Source organism: Orbicella faveolata, unplaced genomic scaffold, assembly GCF_042242905.1.
Source record: "Orbicella faveolata isolate gen_17 unplaced genomic scaffold, um_ofav_v1 contig_36, whole genome shotgun sequence".
NCBI lineage: Eukaryota > Metazoa > Cnidaria > Anthozoa > Scleractinia > Merulinidae > Orbicella > Orbicella faveolata.
In genome coordinates, this window is record NW_028301565.1 from 16,514,759 (window position 1) to 16,527,577 (window position 12,819).

The 12,819-nt window shown below is 39.3% G+C and overlaps 1 pseudogene; it reads right to left on the minus strand.

The window, feature by feature from the left end:
• Nucleotides 1-4,098: 4,098 nt before the first annotated feature.
• Nucleotides 4,099-6,490, minus strand: LOC149102445 (uncharacterized; annotated as a pseudogene).
• Between the last annotated feature and the right edge of the window lie 6,329 nt (nucleotides 6,491-12,819).

Sequence of the window (12,819 nt, forward strand, 5' to 3'; positions counted from 1 at the left end):
AAACGGAAAAGGATTGAACTGTTGGAAAACGGACGAATACAAAGCTCATTTACTTCGGCGCAGTTTTGAATCTTGTGCGGTCAGACGGCCCCTTCCATGGTCATAAGATGTCAATGTGATCAGGGTATATTGTAATCGTGTGGTAAATTTTAACACAAATTCATACATTCATTCATACAAATTCATTCATTCATACACCCAGAGCAAAACATTGCACCCATTTAGAGGGCTTTTTTTTTACATTGAAGAACGTTATCCTATAGTAGATAGGCCACCGTACCTCCCTGTCCCCCTTCCGAGCTTTCATTTACCAAACGTTAATACGAAAGAGGCTGTTTCAGCTATCGTAGCCTCATGATCCAGTGGACATCGCAAGTTCTAGGAACGAGATTAAAAGACCCTCTGAGGTTTGCGCAGGGTCTTGCGGCTCTGGAGCGGACACACGATTTGACAGGAACCCATCCATCACTAGTGATGGGCTCCTGAAACAGAAGTAAAATTCTAACCGGAAGTTGCATACATATGGTGCTTACATGTACGTGCTTTGATCGAACGGTTTTCCTGAGATATCAACCAATGCTATTGTCGAAAAGGAACCAACGTTGCATAAGTAGAGGTTGAAGAATTTTGAGTCTCCCAATCTGTCTCCACACAGGCAGGCGTCCCAAACTTACGAATCGAGGAATCGATCAAATATTAAGAGGCTGTCCGCGTAAGAACGGATAATGCAAGGGTTGGACGTTCACCGATTTGCCTCATTTTTTCAGTGAAAGTCAACCATTATATCCAATGCACAAATATCGAGGAATCGATCAAATATTAAGGGGCTGTCCACGTAAGAACGGATAAGGCAAATTTTGGACCTTCACCGACTGGCGTCATTTTTCAGGGAAAGTCAACATTATATCCAATGTACAGATATTGCACTTATTTGGATTAATTCAATTTTTTTTCATTTTCTGCGAGACTGTTTTCAAGGTGACCTCAAAACAGGCTAATTTGCCTTGGGAAACTGACATTTAGCTGTAAATGTCCGACGCTGCCAAGGCACAGCTTTTTATTCCAACAAGCTGAATGTTTTACATGCAAAAGTTTCACTTTTCTTCGTTATTTTAAAGGTTTAACAATTATATTCTGTCAACGTTTGACGGAGTTATGATTTTTTTAAAATACCTCCTGCCGAACTCCAGAATGTGCGAAGCGTAAAATACCAAAAGTTAAAATGTGGGACCTGATCTACAAGTCTATGATGACTCAAAAGTAATACTATCAATGTAAAAATGTATAGAATAAAATTTGTGGGCACTCGCCACTGCGCGCCGTTCAGAGCTCCACGAATTTGCCAAATATTCGCCATTTTGATGATAAACAAAGATAACGACGGTCGTACCTGTAACCAATATACGGAAATGCTTGCGCAAATGCTTGGAAATAACATAACCACCACAACAGGTCAAATTGTGGATTTTAAAAAAGATTTTCCTCGGTTTAGCCGTTGTTTTGCGAAAAATCTACATTCATTCGGCTTTTTAAATAGTACAAACGATGATTACCTTCCCACCATCGATATGCAAATTACTGTAGTCGGATGAGTCTGTTTTGCTATGGGTCGACCGACTACTACATTAAACAGCCCTCTGTAAATATACGTTCTAGGGAAATATTTGCTCTCTTACCTGAGAGAAAAAATATCCACTCCGCCTCTCAGTAAAGCTTTCCTTTACGTCTGGAAGCTTCTTTCATTTCCACGTTGCGGTAACGCAATGCCAAAGCTTCACTTGTTCGTTTCACTTACATGAATGAAGACGAGATTTTGTCCAAACCCTTCTCTTCATTTTTTTTTTTTTTTGAAATTCAAATGAAGCACGGGCGCTTGCAACCCCTTTAACCCCACCAGCAATGTGACTGACGGACATAATTCTCCCTTAAAACTGATCAACGCAACAAAACGGGGAAATTCAAACCTGGCTGACGGTAAATTATACCCATCTTGCCATGTCTTGCCATGTCATGCTTGTATCCAACAGGTAAAGATTTCCAAAAGTACAGATCTTAATTGGAGGTCATTTTGTTTTATTTGAGAAAGATTTAAAAATGGATATCAAAAACACTCTATAATTCAAGCAAGGTTCACAGCACGTATTCCAAAGCAAGTTTGGGCTGTCAATAAAAACTACTTATACCCTTCTTGCCATGTCTTTTTTCATATTTAAGCCGATCTTTATTAGCTTGTATCCAACTACATTTCATGTAAATATAGGTACCGTTAAAATTGCTGCCCAATACAAGGAGTCTTCCTGTAGCCCAGTGGTTACATTTCCGAGCTTCGGTTCGGAAGGGCATGGCGTTCAGACCCCCGGAGAGGGACTCCGCCTTTTTTTTTCTTATATTTCTGTTGGACTTCTTTTATGTTTCATCGTACAATCTTCCTTTTTTCCATTTTGAATCAAGTTAGGTGTTAAAGAAACCATTCAATGAGGAAATAAAACCTGACTGACAGTAAATTACACCCATCTTATCATGTCTTTTTTCATTTAAGATGCTCTTTATTAGCTTATATCCAACAGGTAAAGATTTCCAAAAGTACTGATCTTAATTAGGAGGTCATTTTTTTTTATTATTTGGAAAAGATTTAATAATGGATATCAAAAAATCTCTATAACTTAAGCAAGGTTCACACCACGTATTCCAAAACAAGGTTGGGCTGTCAATAAAAACTGCTTTTGATTTGCATATAGGTACCGTTAAATTTGCTACCCAATTCAAGGAGTACCCCTGTAGCCCAGTGGTTACATTTCCGAGCTTCGGTTCGAAAGGGCATGGCGTTCAGCACCCCGCAAAGGGACTCCGCATTTTTTTTTTTCTATTTCTGTTGGATTTCTTTTATGTTTTATCGTATAATCTTCTTTTTTTTTCCATTTTCAATCAATTTAGGTGTTAAAAGAACCTTTCAATAAAAAAATCAAACCTGGCTGATCGTAAACTATACCCATCTTTCCATTTCTTTTCTCATTTAAGCCGCTCTTTATTAGCTTGTATCCAACAGGCAAATATTTCCAAATGTACAGATCTTAATTGGGAGGTCATTTTATTTTTTATTGGGAAAGATTTAATAACGGATATCAAAAAAACTCTAGAACTTATGCAAGGTTCACAGCACGTATTCCAAAGCAAGTTTGGGCTGTCAATAAGAACTACTTTTTATGTGCATGTAAACATCGTTTAATTTCGTACCCAATTCAAGGAGACCCCTGTAGCCCAGTGGTTACATTTCCGAGCTTTGGTTGCAAAGGGCAGGGCGTTCAGCCTCCCCGCATAGCGAGTCCGCATTTTTTTTATATTTCTGTTGGACGTCTTTTATGTTTTATCGTACAATCTTCTTTTTTTCCATTTTAAATCAAGTTAGGTGTTTAAAGAACCTTTCAATAAGGACATCAAACCTGGCTGACCGTAAATTATACCAATCTTTCCATGTCTTTTTTTCATTTAAGCCGCTCTTTATTAGCTTGTATCCAACAGGTAAAGATTTCCAAAAGTACAGATCTTAATTGGAGGTCATTTTGTTTTATTTGAGAAAGATTTAAAAATGGATATCAAAAACACTCTATAATTCAAGCAAGGTTCACAGCACGTATTCCAAAGCAAGTTTGGGCTGTCAATAAAAACTACTTATACCCATCTTGCCATGTCTTTTTTCATATTTAAGCCGATCTTTATTAGCTTGTATCCAACTACATTTCATGTAAATATAGGTACCGTTAAATTTGCTGCCCAATTCAAGGAGTTCCCCTGTAGCCCAGAGGTTACATTTCCGAGCTTCGGTTCGGAAGGGCATGGCGTTCAGCCTCCCGCAGAGGGACTCCGCCTTTTTTTTTTCTTATATTTCTGTTGGACGTCTTTTATGTTTTATCGTAAAATCTTTTTTTTTCCATTTTAATCAAGTTGGGTGTTAAAATAACCTTTCGATAAGGACATCAAACCTGGCTGAGAGTAAATTATATCCATCTTATCATGTCTTTTTTCATTTGAGGTCGCTCTTTATTAACTTGCATCCAACGGCAAAGATTTTCAAAAGTACCGATCTTAATTAGGAGGTCATTTTTTTTTTTTATTGGGGAAAGATTTAATAAAGGATATCAAAAAACTCTGTAACTTGAGCAAGGTTCACAGCACGTATTCCAAAGCAAGTTTGTGCTGTCAATAAAAACTACATTTGATGTGCATATAGGTAGCGTTAAATTTGCTATCCAATTCAAGGAGTGCCCCTGTAGCCCAGTGGTTACATTTCCGAGCTTCGGTTCGGAAGGGCATGGCGTTCAGCCCCCCGCAGAGTGACTCCAAAATTTTTTCATTTTTTTTTTTTGTCTTGAACGGTGTTTTAGTTTTGTTTTGAAAAGGTTAAATAATAGACTTAAAAAACTCTATAACTGATGCAATATCTGTCATTTTTTCATAGCACATTTCCCAATGCAAGATTACCCTGTCAATAAAGTGACGGCAATCTTATTGTTGAGATCACTTAATTGTGTACGGACTGCATTAGCGGCTATCTGATCTTTGAAGGGAAGAACTTTTCTGATCGTGTTGCCATCATCGGTTTTCTTTTCTGGCTTAGTTGCCATATTTTGAATAAACATATTAATGGTGGAATTTATGAGGCCAATTGGATAATCAAGTCGGGAGAATATAGAGCGTAACTCGGCACATTCCTTATTAAAGGCTTCTGTCGTAGATGACAGGGTATAGGCGCGATGCAACATGGTTTTCAATAAACCGATTTTGTAACGTTTGTCGATGTGGCTTTGAAAATGCAAGAGTAGACCAGTCTTAGTCGGCTTTCCTTAAACACGGGTTTATTACATGAAATTTTCGCGACACGTTAATTTCGCGAATTTCGCGATTTAAAAAAAATCGCGAAATTTAAGTGACGCGAAAATTAAATGTCGCGAAATTAACATGACGCTAAAATTAAGTGAGTCACATTACGTCAATAATTAAAAAAGCGACTTTATTACCATTACACACGTTTATAACAATCATTTTGAACTATTCTGTGGTAATGTTCTGGTCCTCTTCATCACTACTGCTTTCCGTCTCCACTCCAGGTAGCATTTCTTTTGTACAATCCTCAAACTGTCCATTTACTGGCTCCTTGTAGTGCTGTTCCACTAGTTGTTTAAACCTTTCAATGGCCTTGTAGACTCTGTGAGAACATCTTTCTTGTTACTGTTTACATAATCAGTTGCGTTTCTGTTTATTTGGACGTTGTTGATTAAGTTGTTTGATCAAATTCAGGGACATGTTAAATGGCAAAGAAATAAAGTGTGTCTCACTCAAAAACGCGAAATTAAAGTGAGTCAAAATGCAAAATTTTCGCAAAATCGCTAAATTAAGGTGTCGCGAAAATTTCATGTAATAATCTCAATTCCAATGAAAGAGATCATATTATCAACAGGAAGTTCCATTTTAAACTTCAGGCTCGGATGTAGACCATTCAGTGTAGTCAGAAAGTTAGCAGCAGCATCGATGTTAGGCATTCTGGCAAGAGTATCGTCTACATACCTCTTATATAGAGAGGGTACCATACCGTCGCGTGCGAGTCTTTCTTCGAGGTGGCACATAAACACATTGGCCATTAGCGGGCCAAGAGGAGAGCCCATCGCTACATCGTCAATCTGCTCATACAATTGACCATCGAACTGGAAAAGTTGATTGGTGGTGGTAACTTCAAGGAGCTGTGCAAGTTCCTCTTTCCCAAAATTAAGAGAATAGGTTTGATTAAACCAATCGTTGGTTAAGGCTTTGTCGACCAGGATGTTAATAACCTCACTTAAAGGTACATTGGTAAAAAGGGCCGTCACGTCATAAGAGACCAGTATGTCACGTCAGCAAATTCAAACGCATCAGTAATAGTATACTCGTTCACAGAAAGTGGTTTCAATTATTCTTCAAGCCATTTAGCCAGGTTAAAGTTGTTAGTTCCAGTGGCTGATAAAACTGGTCTCATACTCAATTTGGCTTCGTGTGTCATTGGAAGCTCATAAAGATGGGCCAGTCTTGAACTCGTTTGAGAAAGCGAAGTGGCATAACAAGCGACAGAAAAACGCCAAAAAAACTTTTCACTTCATAAGGGCTTTAACCACAAACCACGGCTCTTGAAGAGGGAAGAAAAGATTGTGGTGGAGGACGGAGAGGGGAGAAGGCTAAATTGAAGGGGTTGGGGCTTTTTCCAAAAAATAAATAGCTGGGAAGCATGATACATCTCCAAAACTACACAAAACATTGCTACTGCGAATGGAGTTAGCTCGAAAGAATTGTCTAGCTATTAACATATTCTTGACTCGAGGAGAGGAATAATAAGGAGAAGCGCTTATTATAAAACCCTGGAAGCTCATGAAGGGCGAAGAAAAGGCAGAAAAAACGGTTGGTTGATCGCTTATGACCCACTTGTAACATTTATATGCGTGACGATTCAAGTCCACAGGGCGGCTTCACGATACGAGACAAAAGTTTAACTAATCCGCCATTCGTTGTATTAAAAATACTTAATCACTGCAAACCACAAAGAAATCAGTAAACCTAAATTGGACAGTTAGCTTCCTTGGTAAATCATTAAAACAATTTTTCAGTATCTTTCCTTTGTTGCAACATTTTACATGATCAGGATGAACAAGAGCTTGGCATTAATTCTCTTGATCATGGTTACCATGACGATGGCTGTAGATTTGAGGGAGCGGTTGAGTCGCCGCTACAAGTACGAAAGCAACGATGAGGTAAGTACCACTAACGTTTGTCACAGTATTGTAACAAAAAATGCGTGGAATTATGAGGGATGGCGAAAATTTCACTTTTTTCCTTGTTAAGCTATTAAAACTTGGAAATAAAGAACATGATGTAGAAATTGCATTATTTGTTAAAATGCTATTGTAATTAAGTTTTCTTTAGGCTATGAACACATCGAAACCAACGAAACTGCTTATCAAAAACGTTTTCAGTTTAAATTTGTAGCCAGTGATTTTCTTATTAATTTAGGGTGGGCTCGACCAGTAGAGATGCATTATATTAAATGCGAACGTCGATTTCTCCCTCCTGTTCAATGATGCAATGCCCAAAAGTGGTAGGTAAATAAAAATGGAATGGCAGAAATTTGGTAATACGAACTGCAGCCTAGCTATAGATTGGCGATCTCAGAAACCTTAAAATTTCTCTTGTTTTAAATTTCATTCACTATTGCATAAAAGGCATATGGGGTTAATGTCATAGTTTGCCAGGTTGGTCGCTTTCGTGTGGGTAGGGAAAACTATCCTTGGGACACTGGCGAGTCATTCTTATTGCTGCTGTTATTTCCCGCCGCCAGAACACCCTAGTCACCTTTCATGTTAAGAGAGTTGAACAGTTGAACAGTTGAACCCGGTGAAAAGGGAGAATACTGAAATATGAGTATAATATTCAAAGTTCCTGTACTGGGATATGCCAAGTTTTCGTCTTGGAAACTTGCCGTTAACGTTTTGGATACTGATTCTGCTCGTAAATTGGCGGCGCATTCTAACGGTGGGCAACACTCAAACAAAGCTATGGCGTTTTTTGCTCAAAATTCTGTTCACGCAAGCAAATTCTGCTCCAGAATCTCTGCTGGAGAGAAGTTACCGATCAGCTCAGCTATATCTTGTATGGATAAATTGTAGCAAACACCGCATAGAAAAACACCCGTTCTCGTTCGCAGTGAGTCCACCGACTGTAAGCAAATCTTAAGTTGTGCGGTACCGCTGGGCAGATATAGCGATCTCGCCAACGAGTTCGTGTAGGTCGCAATTTTGCATTGCATTGCATTTAATATAATGCATCTCTACATTGCATTATCTCTATTCCCAAGAAGCTTTTAGACAGAGTAGTTCAAGGGATCATTTTTTCCCTCAAATATGCTATAGTCTTGACTTTGCTTGTTTTGGAAACATCTTGCAATGCATTATGGGTAGCTATACTGTTGTGACACGGAATGCTACTTTCCGACAAATCCACACATTTTATAAGTCTAAAAGCAGGTCAAAACATTTACACTTTCATAGACACGGTGCCTAGTACTTGTCATGTAACTGCAAAAAATACCTTTTTTATCGGTCAGTGTAAAATACAGACTGCAGACCGGGGGTAAAATGCAGACTGCAGACTGCAAACCAGGGGTAAAATGCAGACTGAGGGTAAAATAAAATATTGATAATAAAAAACACAATAATCAAATCCGGATCAAACAAAGACGCGTACCCGTAATTTTCTTTTTCCAAACTCCCGAAAACTCAAACCAAAAGACATTTCCTAGCCTTAGTCAAACATTATATTATCAACCTCGACTTCTTGAACCCCCCATTTCATTGAACCAAGTTCCCACAAGGGCCCGAACTAATCGTAATTCTATTGGATCTTACCTTTGTTTACGTCTCGTCCATTTTGAATTTTGTTTACGCGATTAGGTGTGGGACCGACCAACTCTTGCAGCGCAATTCCTTCATCCTGTTTTCATCGACAAAGGTTTAATAACGTTCAAACCACCGCGGCTCTTAGTTGCTTCAAATGGCCCTGGAATTGTTCGGAACACAAGGCAAGCAAAACACGACAGCACAACAACAGGGCAAGCTAAACTTGTAGGTATCGAGCCTAGTTTGTGGAAGACATTCAATCTCTGTTTACGACTTAATATATCAAGAGGTTTGTGAATTGGTATTCGCTGAAAGGTGACAGTCGGCTATCCAAACACGAGAAATTATAACATTTCGGCATTCTCAAATAATCGTTAGTGTGACCATTTTGTTTGAAGAGATGCCAAAACTCGACGTGTACAAAATTCAATTTCTGAGTGAGGCCTTTGTGTGTTTCGTGAGTCCTGACGTGGCATTTTACGAACACTATTATTTTGTCCTTATGATTCGTTTTTTATTATTAATATTTTATTGTACCCTCAGTCTGCATTTTACCCCCGGTCTGCAGTCTGCAGTCTGCGTTTTACACCGACCGCCTTTTTTATACCCTTGAAGTGACCTGCTTTTAGACCTGCTCTGTTTTGGCCTGACACAGTCGCAACCCAAGTTTCGATCTTTTAGTGCTTAACAGCACTCTTGGAACTGCGAACTGCCGCAAACATTCAGTTCTTCAAATGCCGCATGTCAAGTTACTGATCGCCAGACTTAAATGACGTCCTTTGACCACCAAAACAGCTATTTAGAAGACATTCTGCCACTTACACGTTGACAAGCTCTCGATACGTGGCATAATCGAACTTCTTCTGTCGAAATATCGACATCGAGGCTATACGTCATGGGTGCCTATTTCTCAGACCCAGTCTGCTCAGGTCGGGCGGGGCGGGGGTAGAAAGGCGGCTCATCGTCGTGAAGTCAGTAAAAGAAAAGCAATGGCTTCAAGCAAAGGTCCACGTAAGGTGGAATGGTCCCTAAAATGGACCAAAGAGTTTGTTGAAGTATGGCGAAGAAGGAATGAAAAGTGACACCAACATGTATTTAACACGTCTCTGCAGGTACACAATCCTGTGCAAACCAAGCTTGCCAAGCTTGCCTTTACACACTTGCAACGACCTGTGCATGCAGTCTTGCAGCTGCAGCGGATGAGTTCGTAGCGCGTGTCCTTCATCTGTGGCAGTGTCATCCGCACTGGAATCCAAGACTTCATCACGTCATCATGTTGCCAACCCCATTCAAAAGGGCTTGGAGGAACTAGTTGCATTCTAAGAGTTTGGGCCCAAACGTGCCCACCTTAATGCACTGAACGATTGGTGTGCTGCAGGAGTGCCTCTTGGGTTGGAGGAATTTCCCCAGGGTCCTACACTTCTTGGAGAAGAATTCTTGTCTCGCTACATTAACCTTTGTTAAGTTACATGTACTTGTGCGTTCGTATAGGAGAATGGCAAAACGTTCAACCACAGTCAAGCAAGCATCGTCGACCACTTCAGGTAACGAGAATAGGGTTAGCAGTGTTGCTGTAAGCTCGGGGAGTACACCTCAGATGTCTCAGGCTGTCTTCTTGCCACGGCCAGCGAAGAAGGAAACTATGTCACATCCAGTTAGGATGTGGAACATGGGCAAACCGAAAGCTCTCTCGCAACCTAACGTTGTATTATCATGCATTTGAAATGCGGAGAGAGATGTAAAGACATGAATGATCATCGCAGTTATGTAAACATTTTCGTCAGTTGAAAAAACTTCAGGCTTAAAAAAGATTAGTGCCCCTAAGAGCTTTCGAGGGCTATCGCATTGCAGAATGAATAACGATCGATGGAAAAAGAAAAAAAAACATCAAAAAAAGGGGTTGCGTTTCTTCGAGATGATCTATCTACAACTGCATGAAGGGGTTTCCCACAAAGGGACATACCCATTACTGCCAGACTAAAGGGTTAAAAAAAAGTGGGGGGGAGGCAAAAAAAACTCTAATATATACTTACTTGGATAAGAACCTAAACTCATGACTAAAGTTAAATTATTCTAATCTACGTGCCTCCTTAACCCTTTCAGCCCTAAATTGCTGGGAATTTTCTGCAATTTAATTAATACATCCCGTATACCCATGTACGGTATACCATTTGAAAGCTTCTGATCTGTGTATTCCAAAAATCGCATCAACAACCACTAAGGAAGTGATAGCTTTGACAAATAAACGGTACGCAATGCATGCAGAAGCGATGAAGATTGGAACATAAGCAGACAAACGGATTCTCAAACTTAACTGTACAACTTTTGTGTTAGAAATTTTAGGGGTTTACATTTAGGGTAGTCCATTGGTAGTTCATTCAAGTAGTTCATGTACCGGGTCCATCGTGTTGGTCCATATGATAGGGGCCAGCGAAATGTACCAACCCAAAAGAAAGATTAATAACTAAATTTTCCAATTCATAATAAAGGAATTTCAGTTACCGTGTATTTCCACCCCAAATCTTCGTTTAAAAGCTGAAATTAAAAGCACTCCCTTGATCCTACAAACAGCAAAGGAAAGCCGCAAAGTACAAATTTCTCTCTCTGAAATCGACACCTTACTATCTTTAAAGATATTTGACAACGCTAATTACCTCACCGAAAATTAATTTGTTGTTTGAACTGTATACTTGTCAAATCGATTAAAAGCACTCCGCTGATCCTACAATCAGCAAAGGAAAGCCGCAAAGCCCTCACCTATCGCCTGCGCGACTTACTTGTCTATCTAAACTTGTCTGTATGGAGGATATGTTCTTATTATGAGTTTGCCCGTGAATGCAAATTTATCCAATGCTGTATAAAACAAAATCCACCCCTAAATCTTATTTTAAAAGCCTGAATTAAAAGCACTCCGCTGAACTAATTCTCTCATTTACTAACTTCCAGAGTGCATTTCGCTTCCACGGAGGGATAGATCGTGCGCGACATAAGCGCGACGAAACTAGAAGAAATCACTATCCAAAGGAATGCAAGCACGCCAGCTTAAAGCGATGACGTCACACAATACGTCATCGCTTAAAAATGGTTTGAAAGGAGAGAATGAAAAAGTTCAAGAGTCAAAATCTTCGTAAATATTAGGCATACCCCTAAACTACACCTTATTTTACAGCTTTCAATGAATAGGTTAATAACAGATGCAATACAGGCCGCACGATTGTTGCAGAAAGAAGTTCCAAAACTTCCAGGGGTGGTAAACTAGATCATGTTTAGGGGGGAGGGGGCAGGGGTCACAATTTTATAACCAAACTGCGAGGCCACAAGCACAAGTGCTCTGCCGAGGCGAAAGGGTTAACTTGTGGAAATTTTACTAAGACATTCCTGCGCAATAAGTTCTATTCTTTGATACTTCTACAATAGAATGAGTTTCTGTATGCTACAGTGTTTGGTCTTAATTCGATAAACTTGTCTTAGTGGTAGTGTCGTTATTGACAATTGCGTCTTTTGATGTACTTTGCATTTCCAACGCTGATACACCATGGATAGCTTTGTGGAGTAATGAAAGGCGAACAATTTTCCTTCTCTTTGAAAAGGGAGGCCAATCCAGGTCGTTTAGTAAATTTGTGAGTAGCCTGAGTTTGGATATGTTCAGTGGGTTACTTCCTCGTTCGCTTTATGGCAAAGAAAGCAGTGACGTCAAATATTGTTATTTATATGCCAACCAGAGAACTATTGGCTGGTGAAACAAAGAGTTCTTTTGTGCAGCTTTTGTACAACAATGTTTGTAAATAGTTATATTCCCTATAAAGATCTGCATGTATTGTATTTTATAAAAATGTAAAACTAATGTTAATTAAGTAAATTACTATATCTACATCATGTGAGTACAATAATGAGAACCGCTTCCAACTCGTTAGTTTTTTGGTTGTTATATGCCATCCAGAGAACTATTGCTTGCTTCGTTTTTTGGTTACATTGCCTTGCATTTTTTGCTTGCTTTTTTGGTTGCGTTGCGTTACTTTTCTCGCTTGATTTTTGGTTGCATTGCGTTGCTTTCTTCGTTGCTTGCTTCGCAAGCTTTATTGCTTGCTTTTCTGGTTGCATTGCGTTGCTTTTCTCGTTGTTTGGTTGCGTCGCATTTTTCGCTGCGTTGTTATTTTGGTTGCGCTGCATTTTTCGTTGCTTTTTTGGTTGCGCTGCGTTGCTTTTTGGTTGCGATAATATAAAAACGTAAGCCACAAACTTTAAACCAAGCGGAGATAAAATTCTTGAGTATTTATGTATAAAACTATTCAAGTAATGTTTCCTTTATGCTCTATTTTATCTTTCCTAATGCACTTATGCGCATTATTATCTGGTTTTGTTATCAACCTTTACTGGATAAAAATCTCGCAGGCAGTTCTGTCTT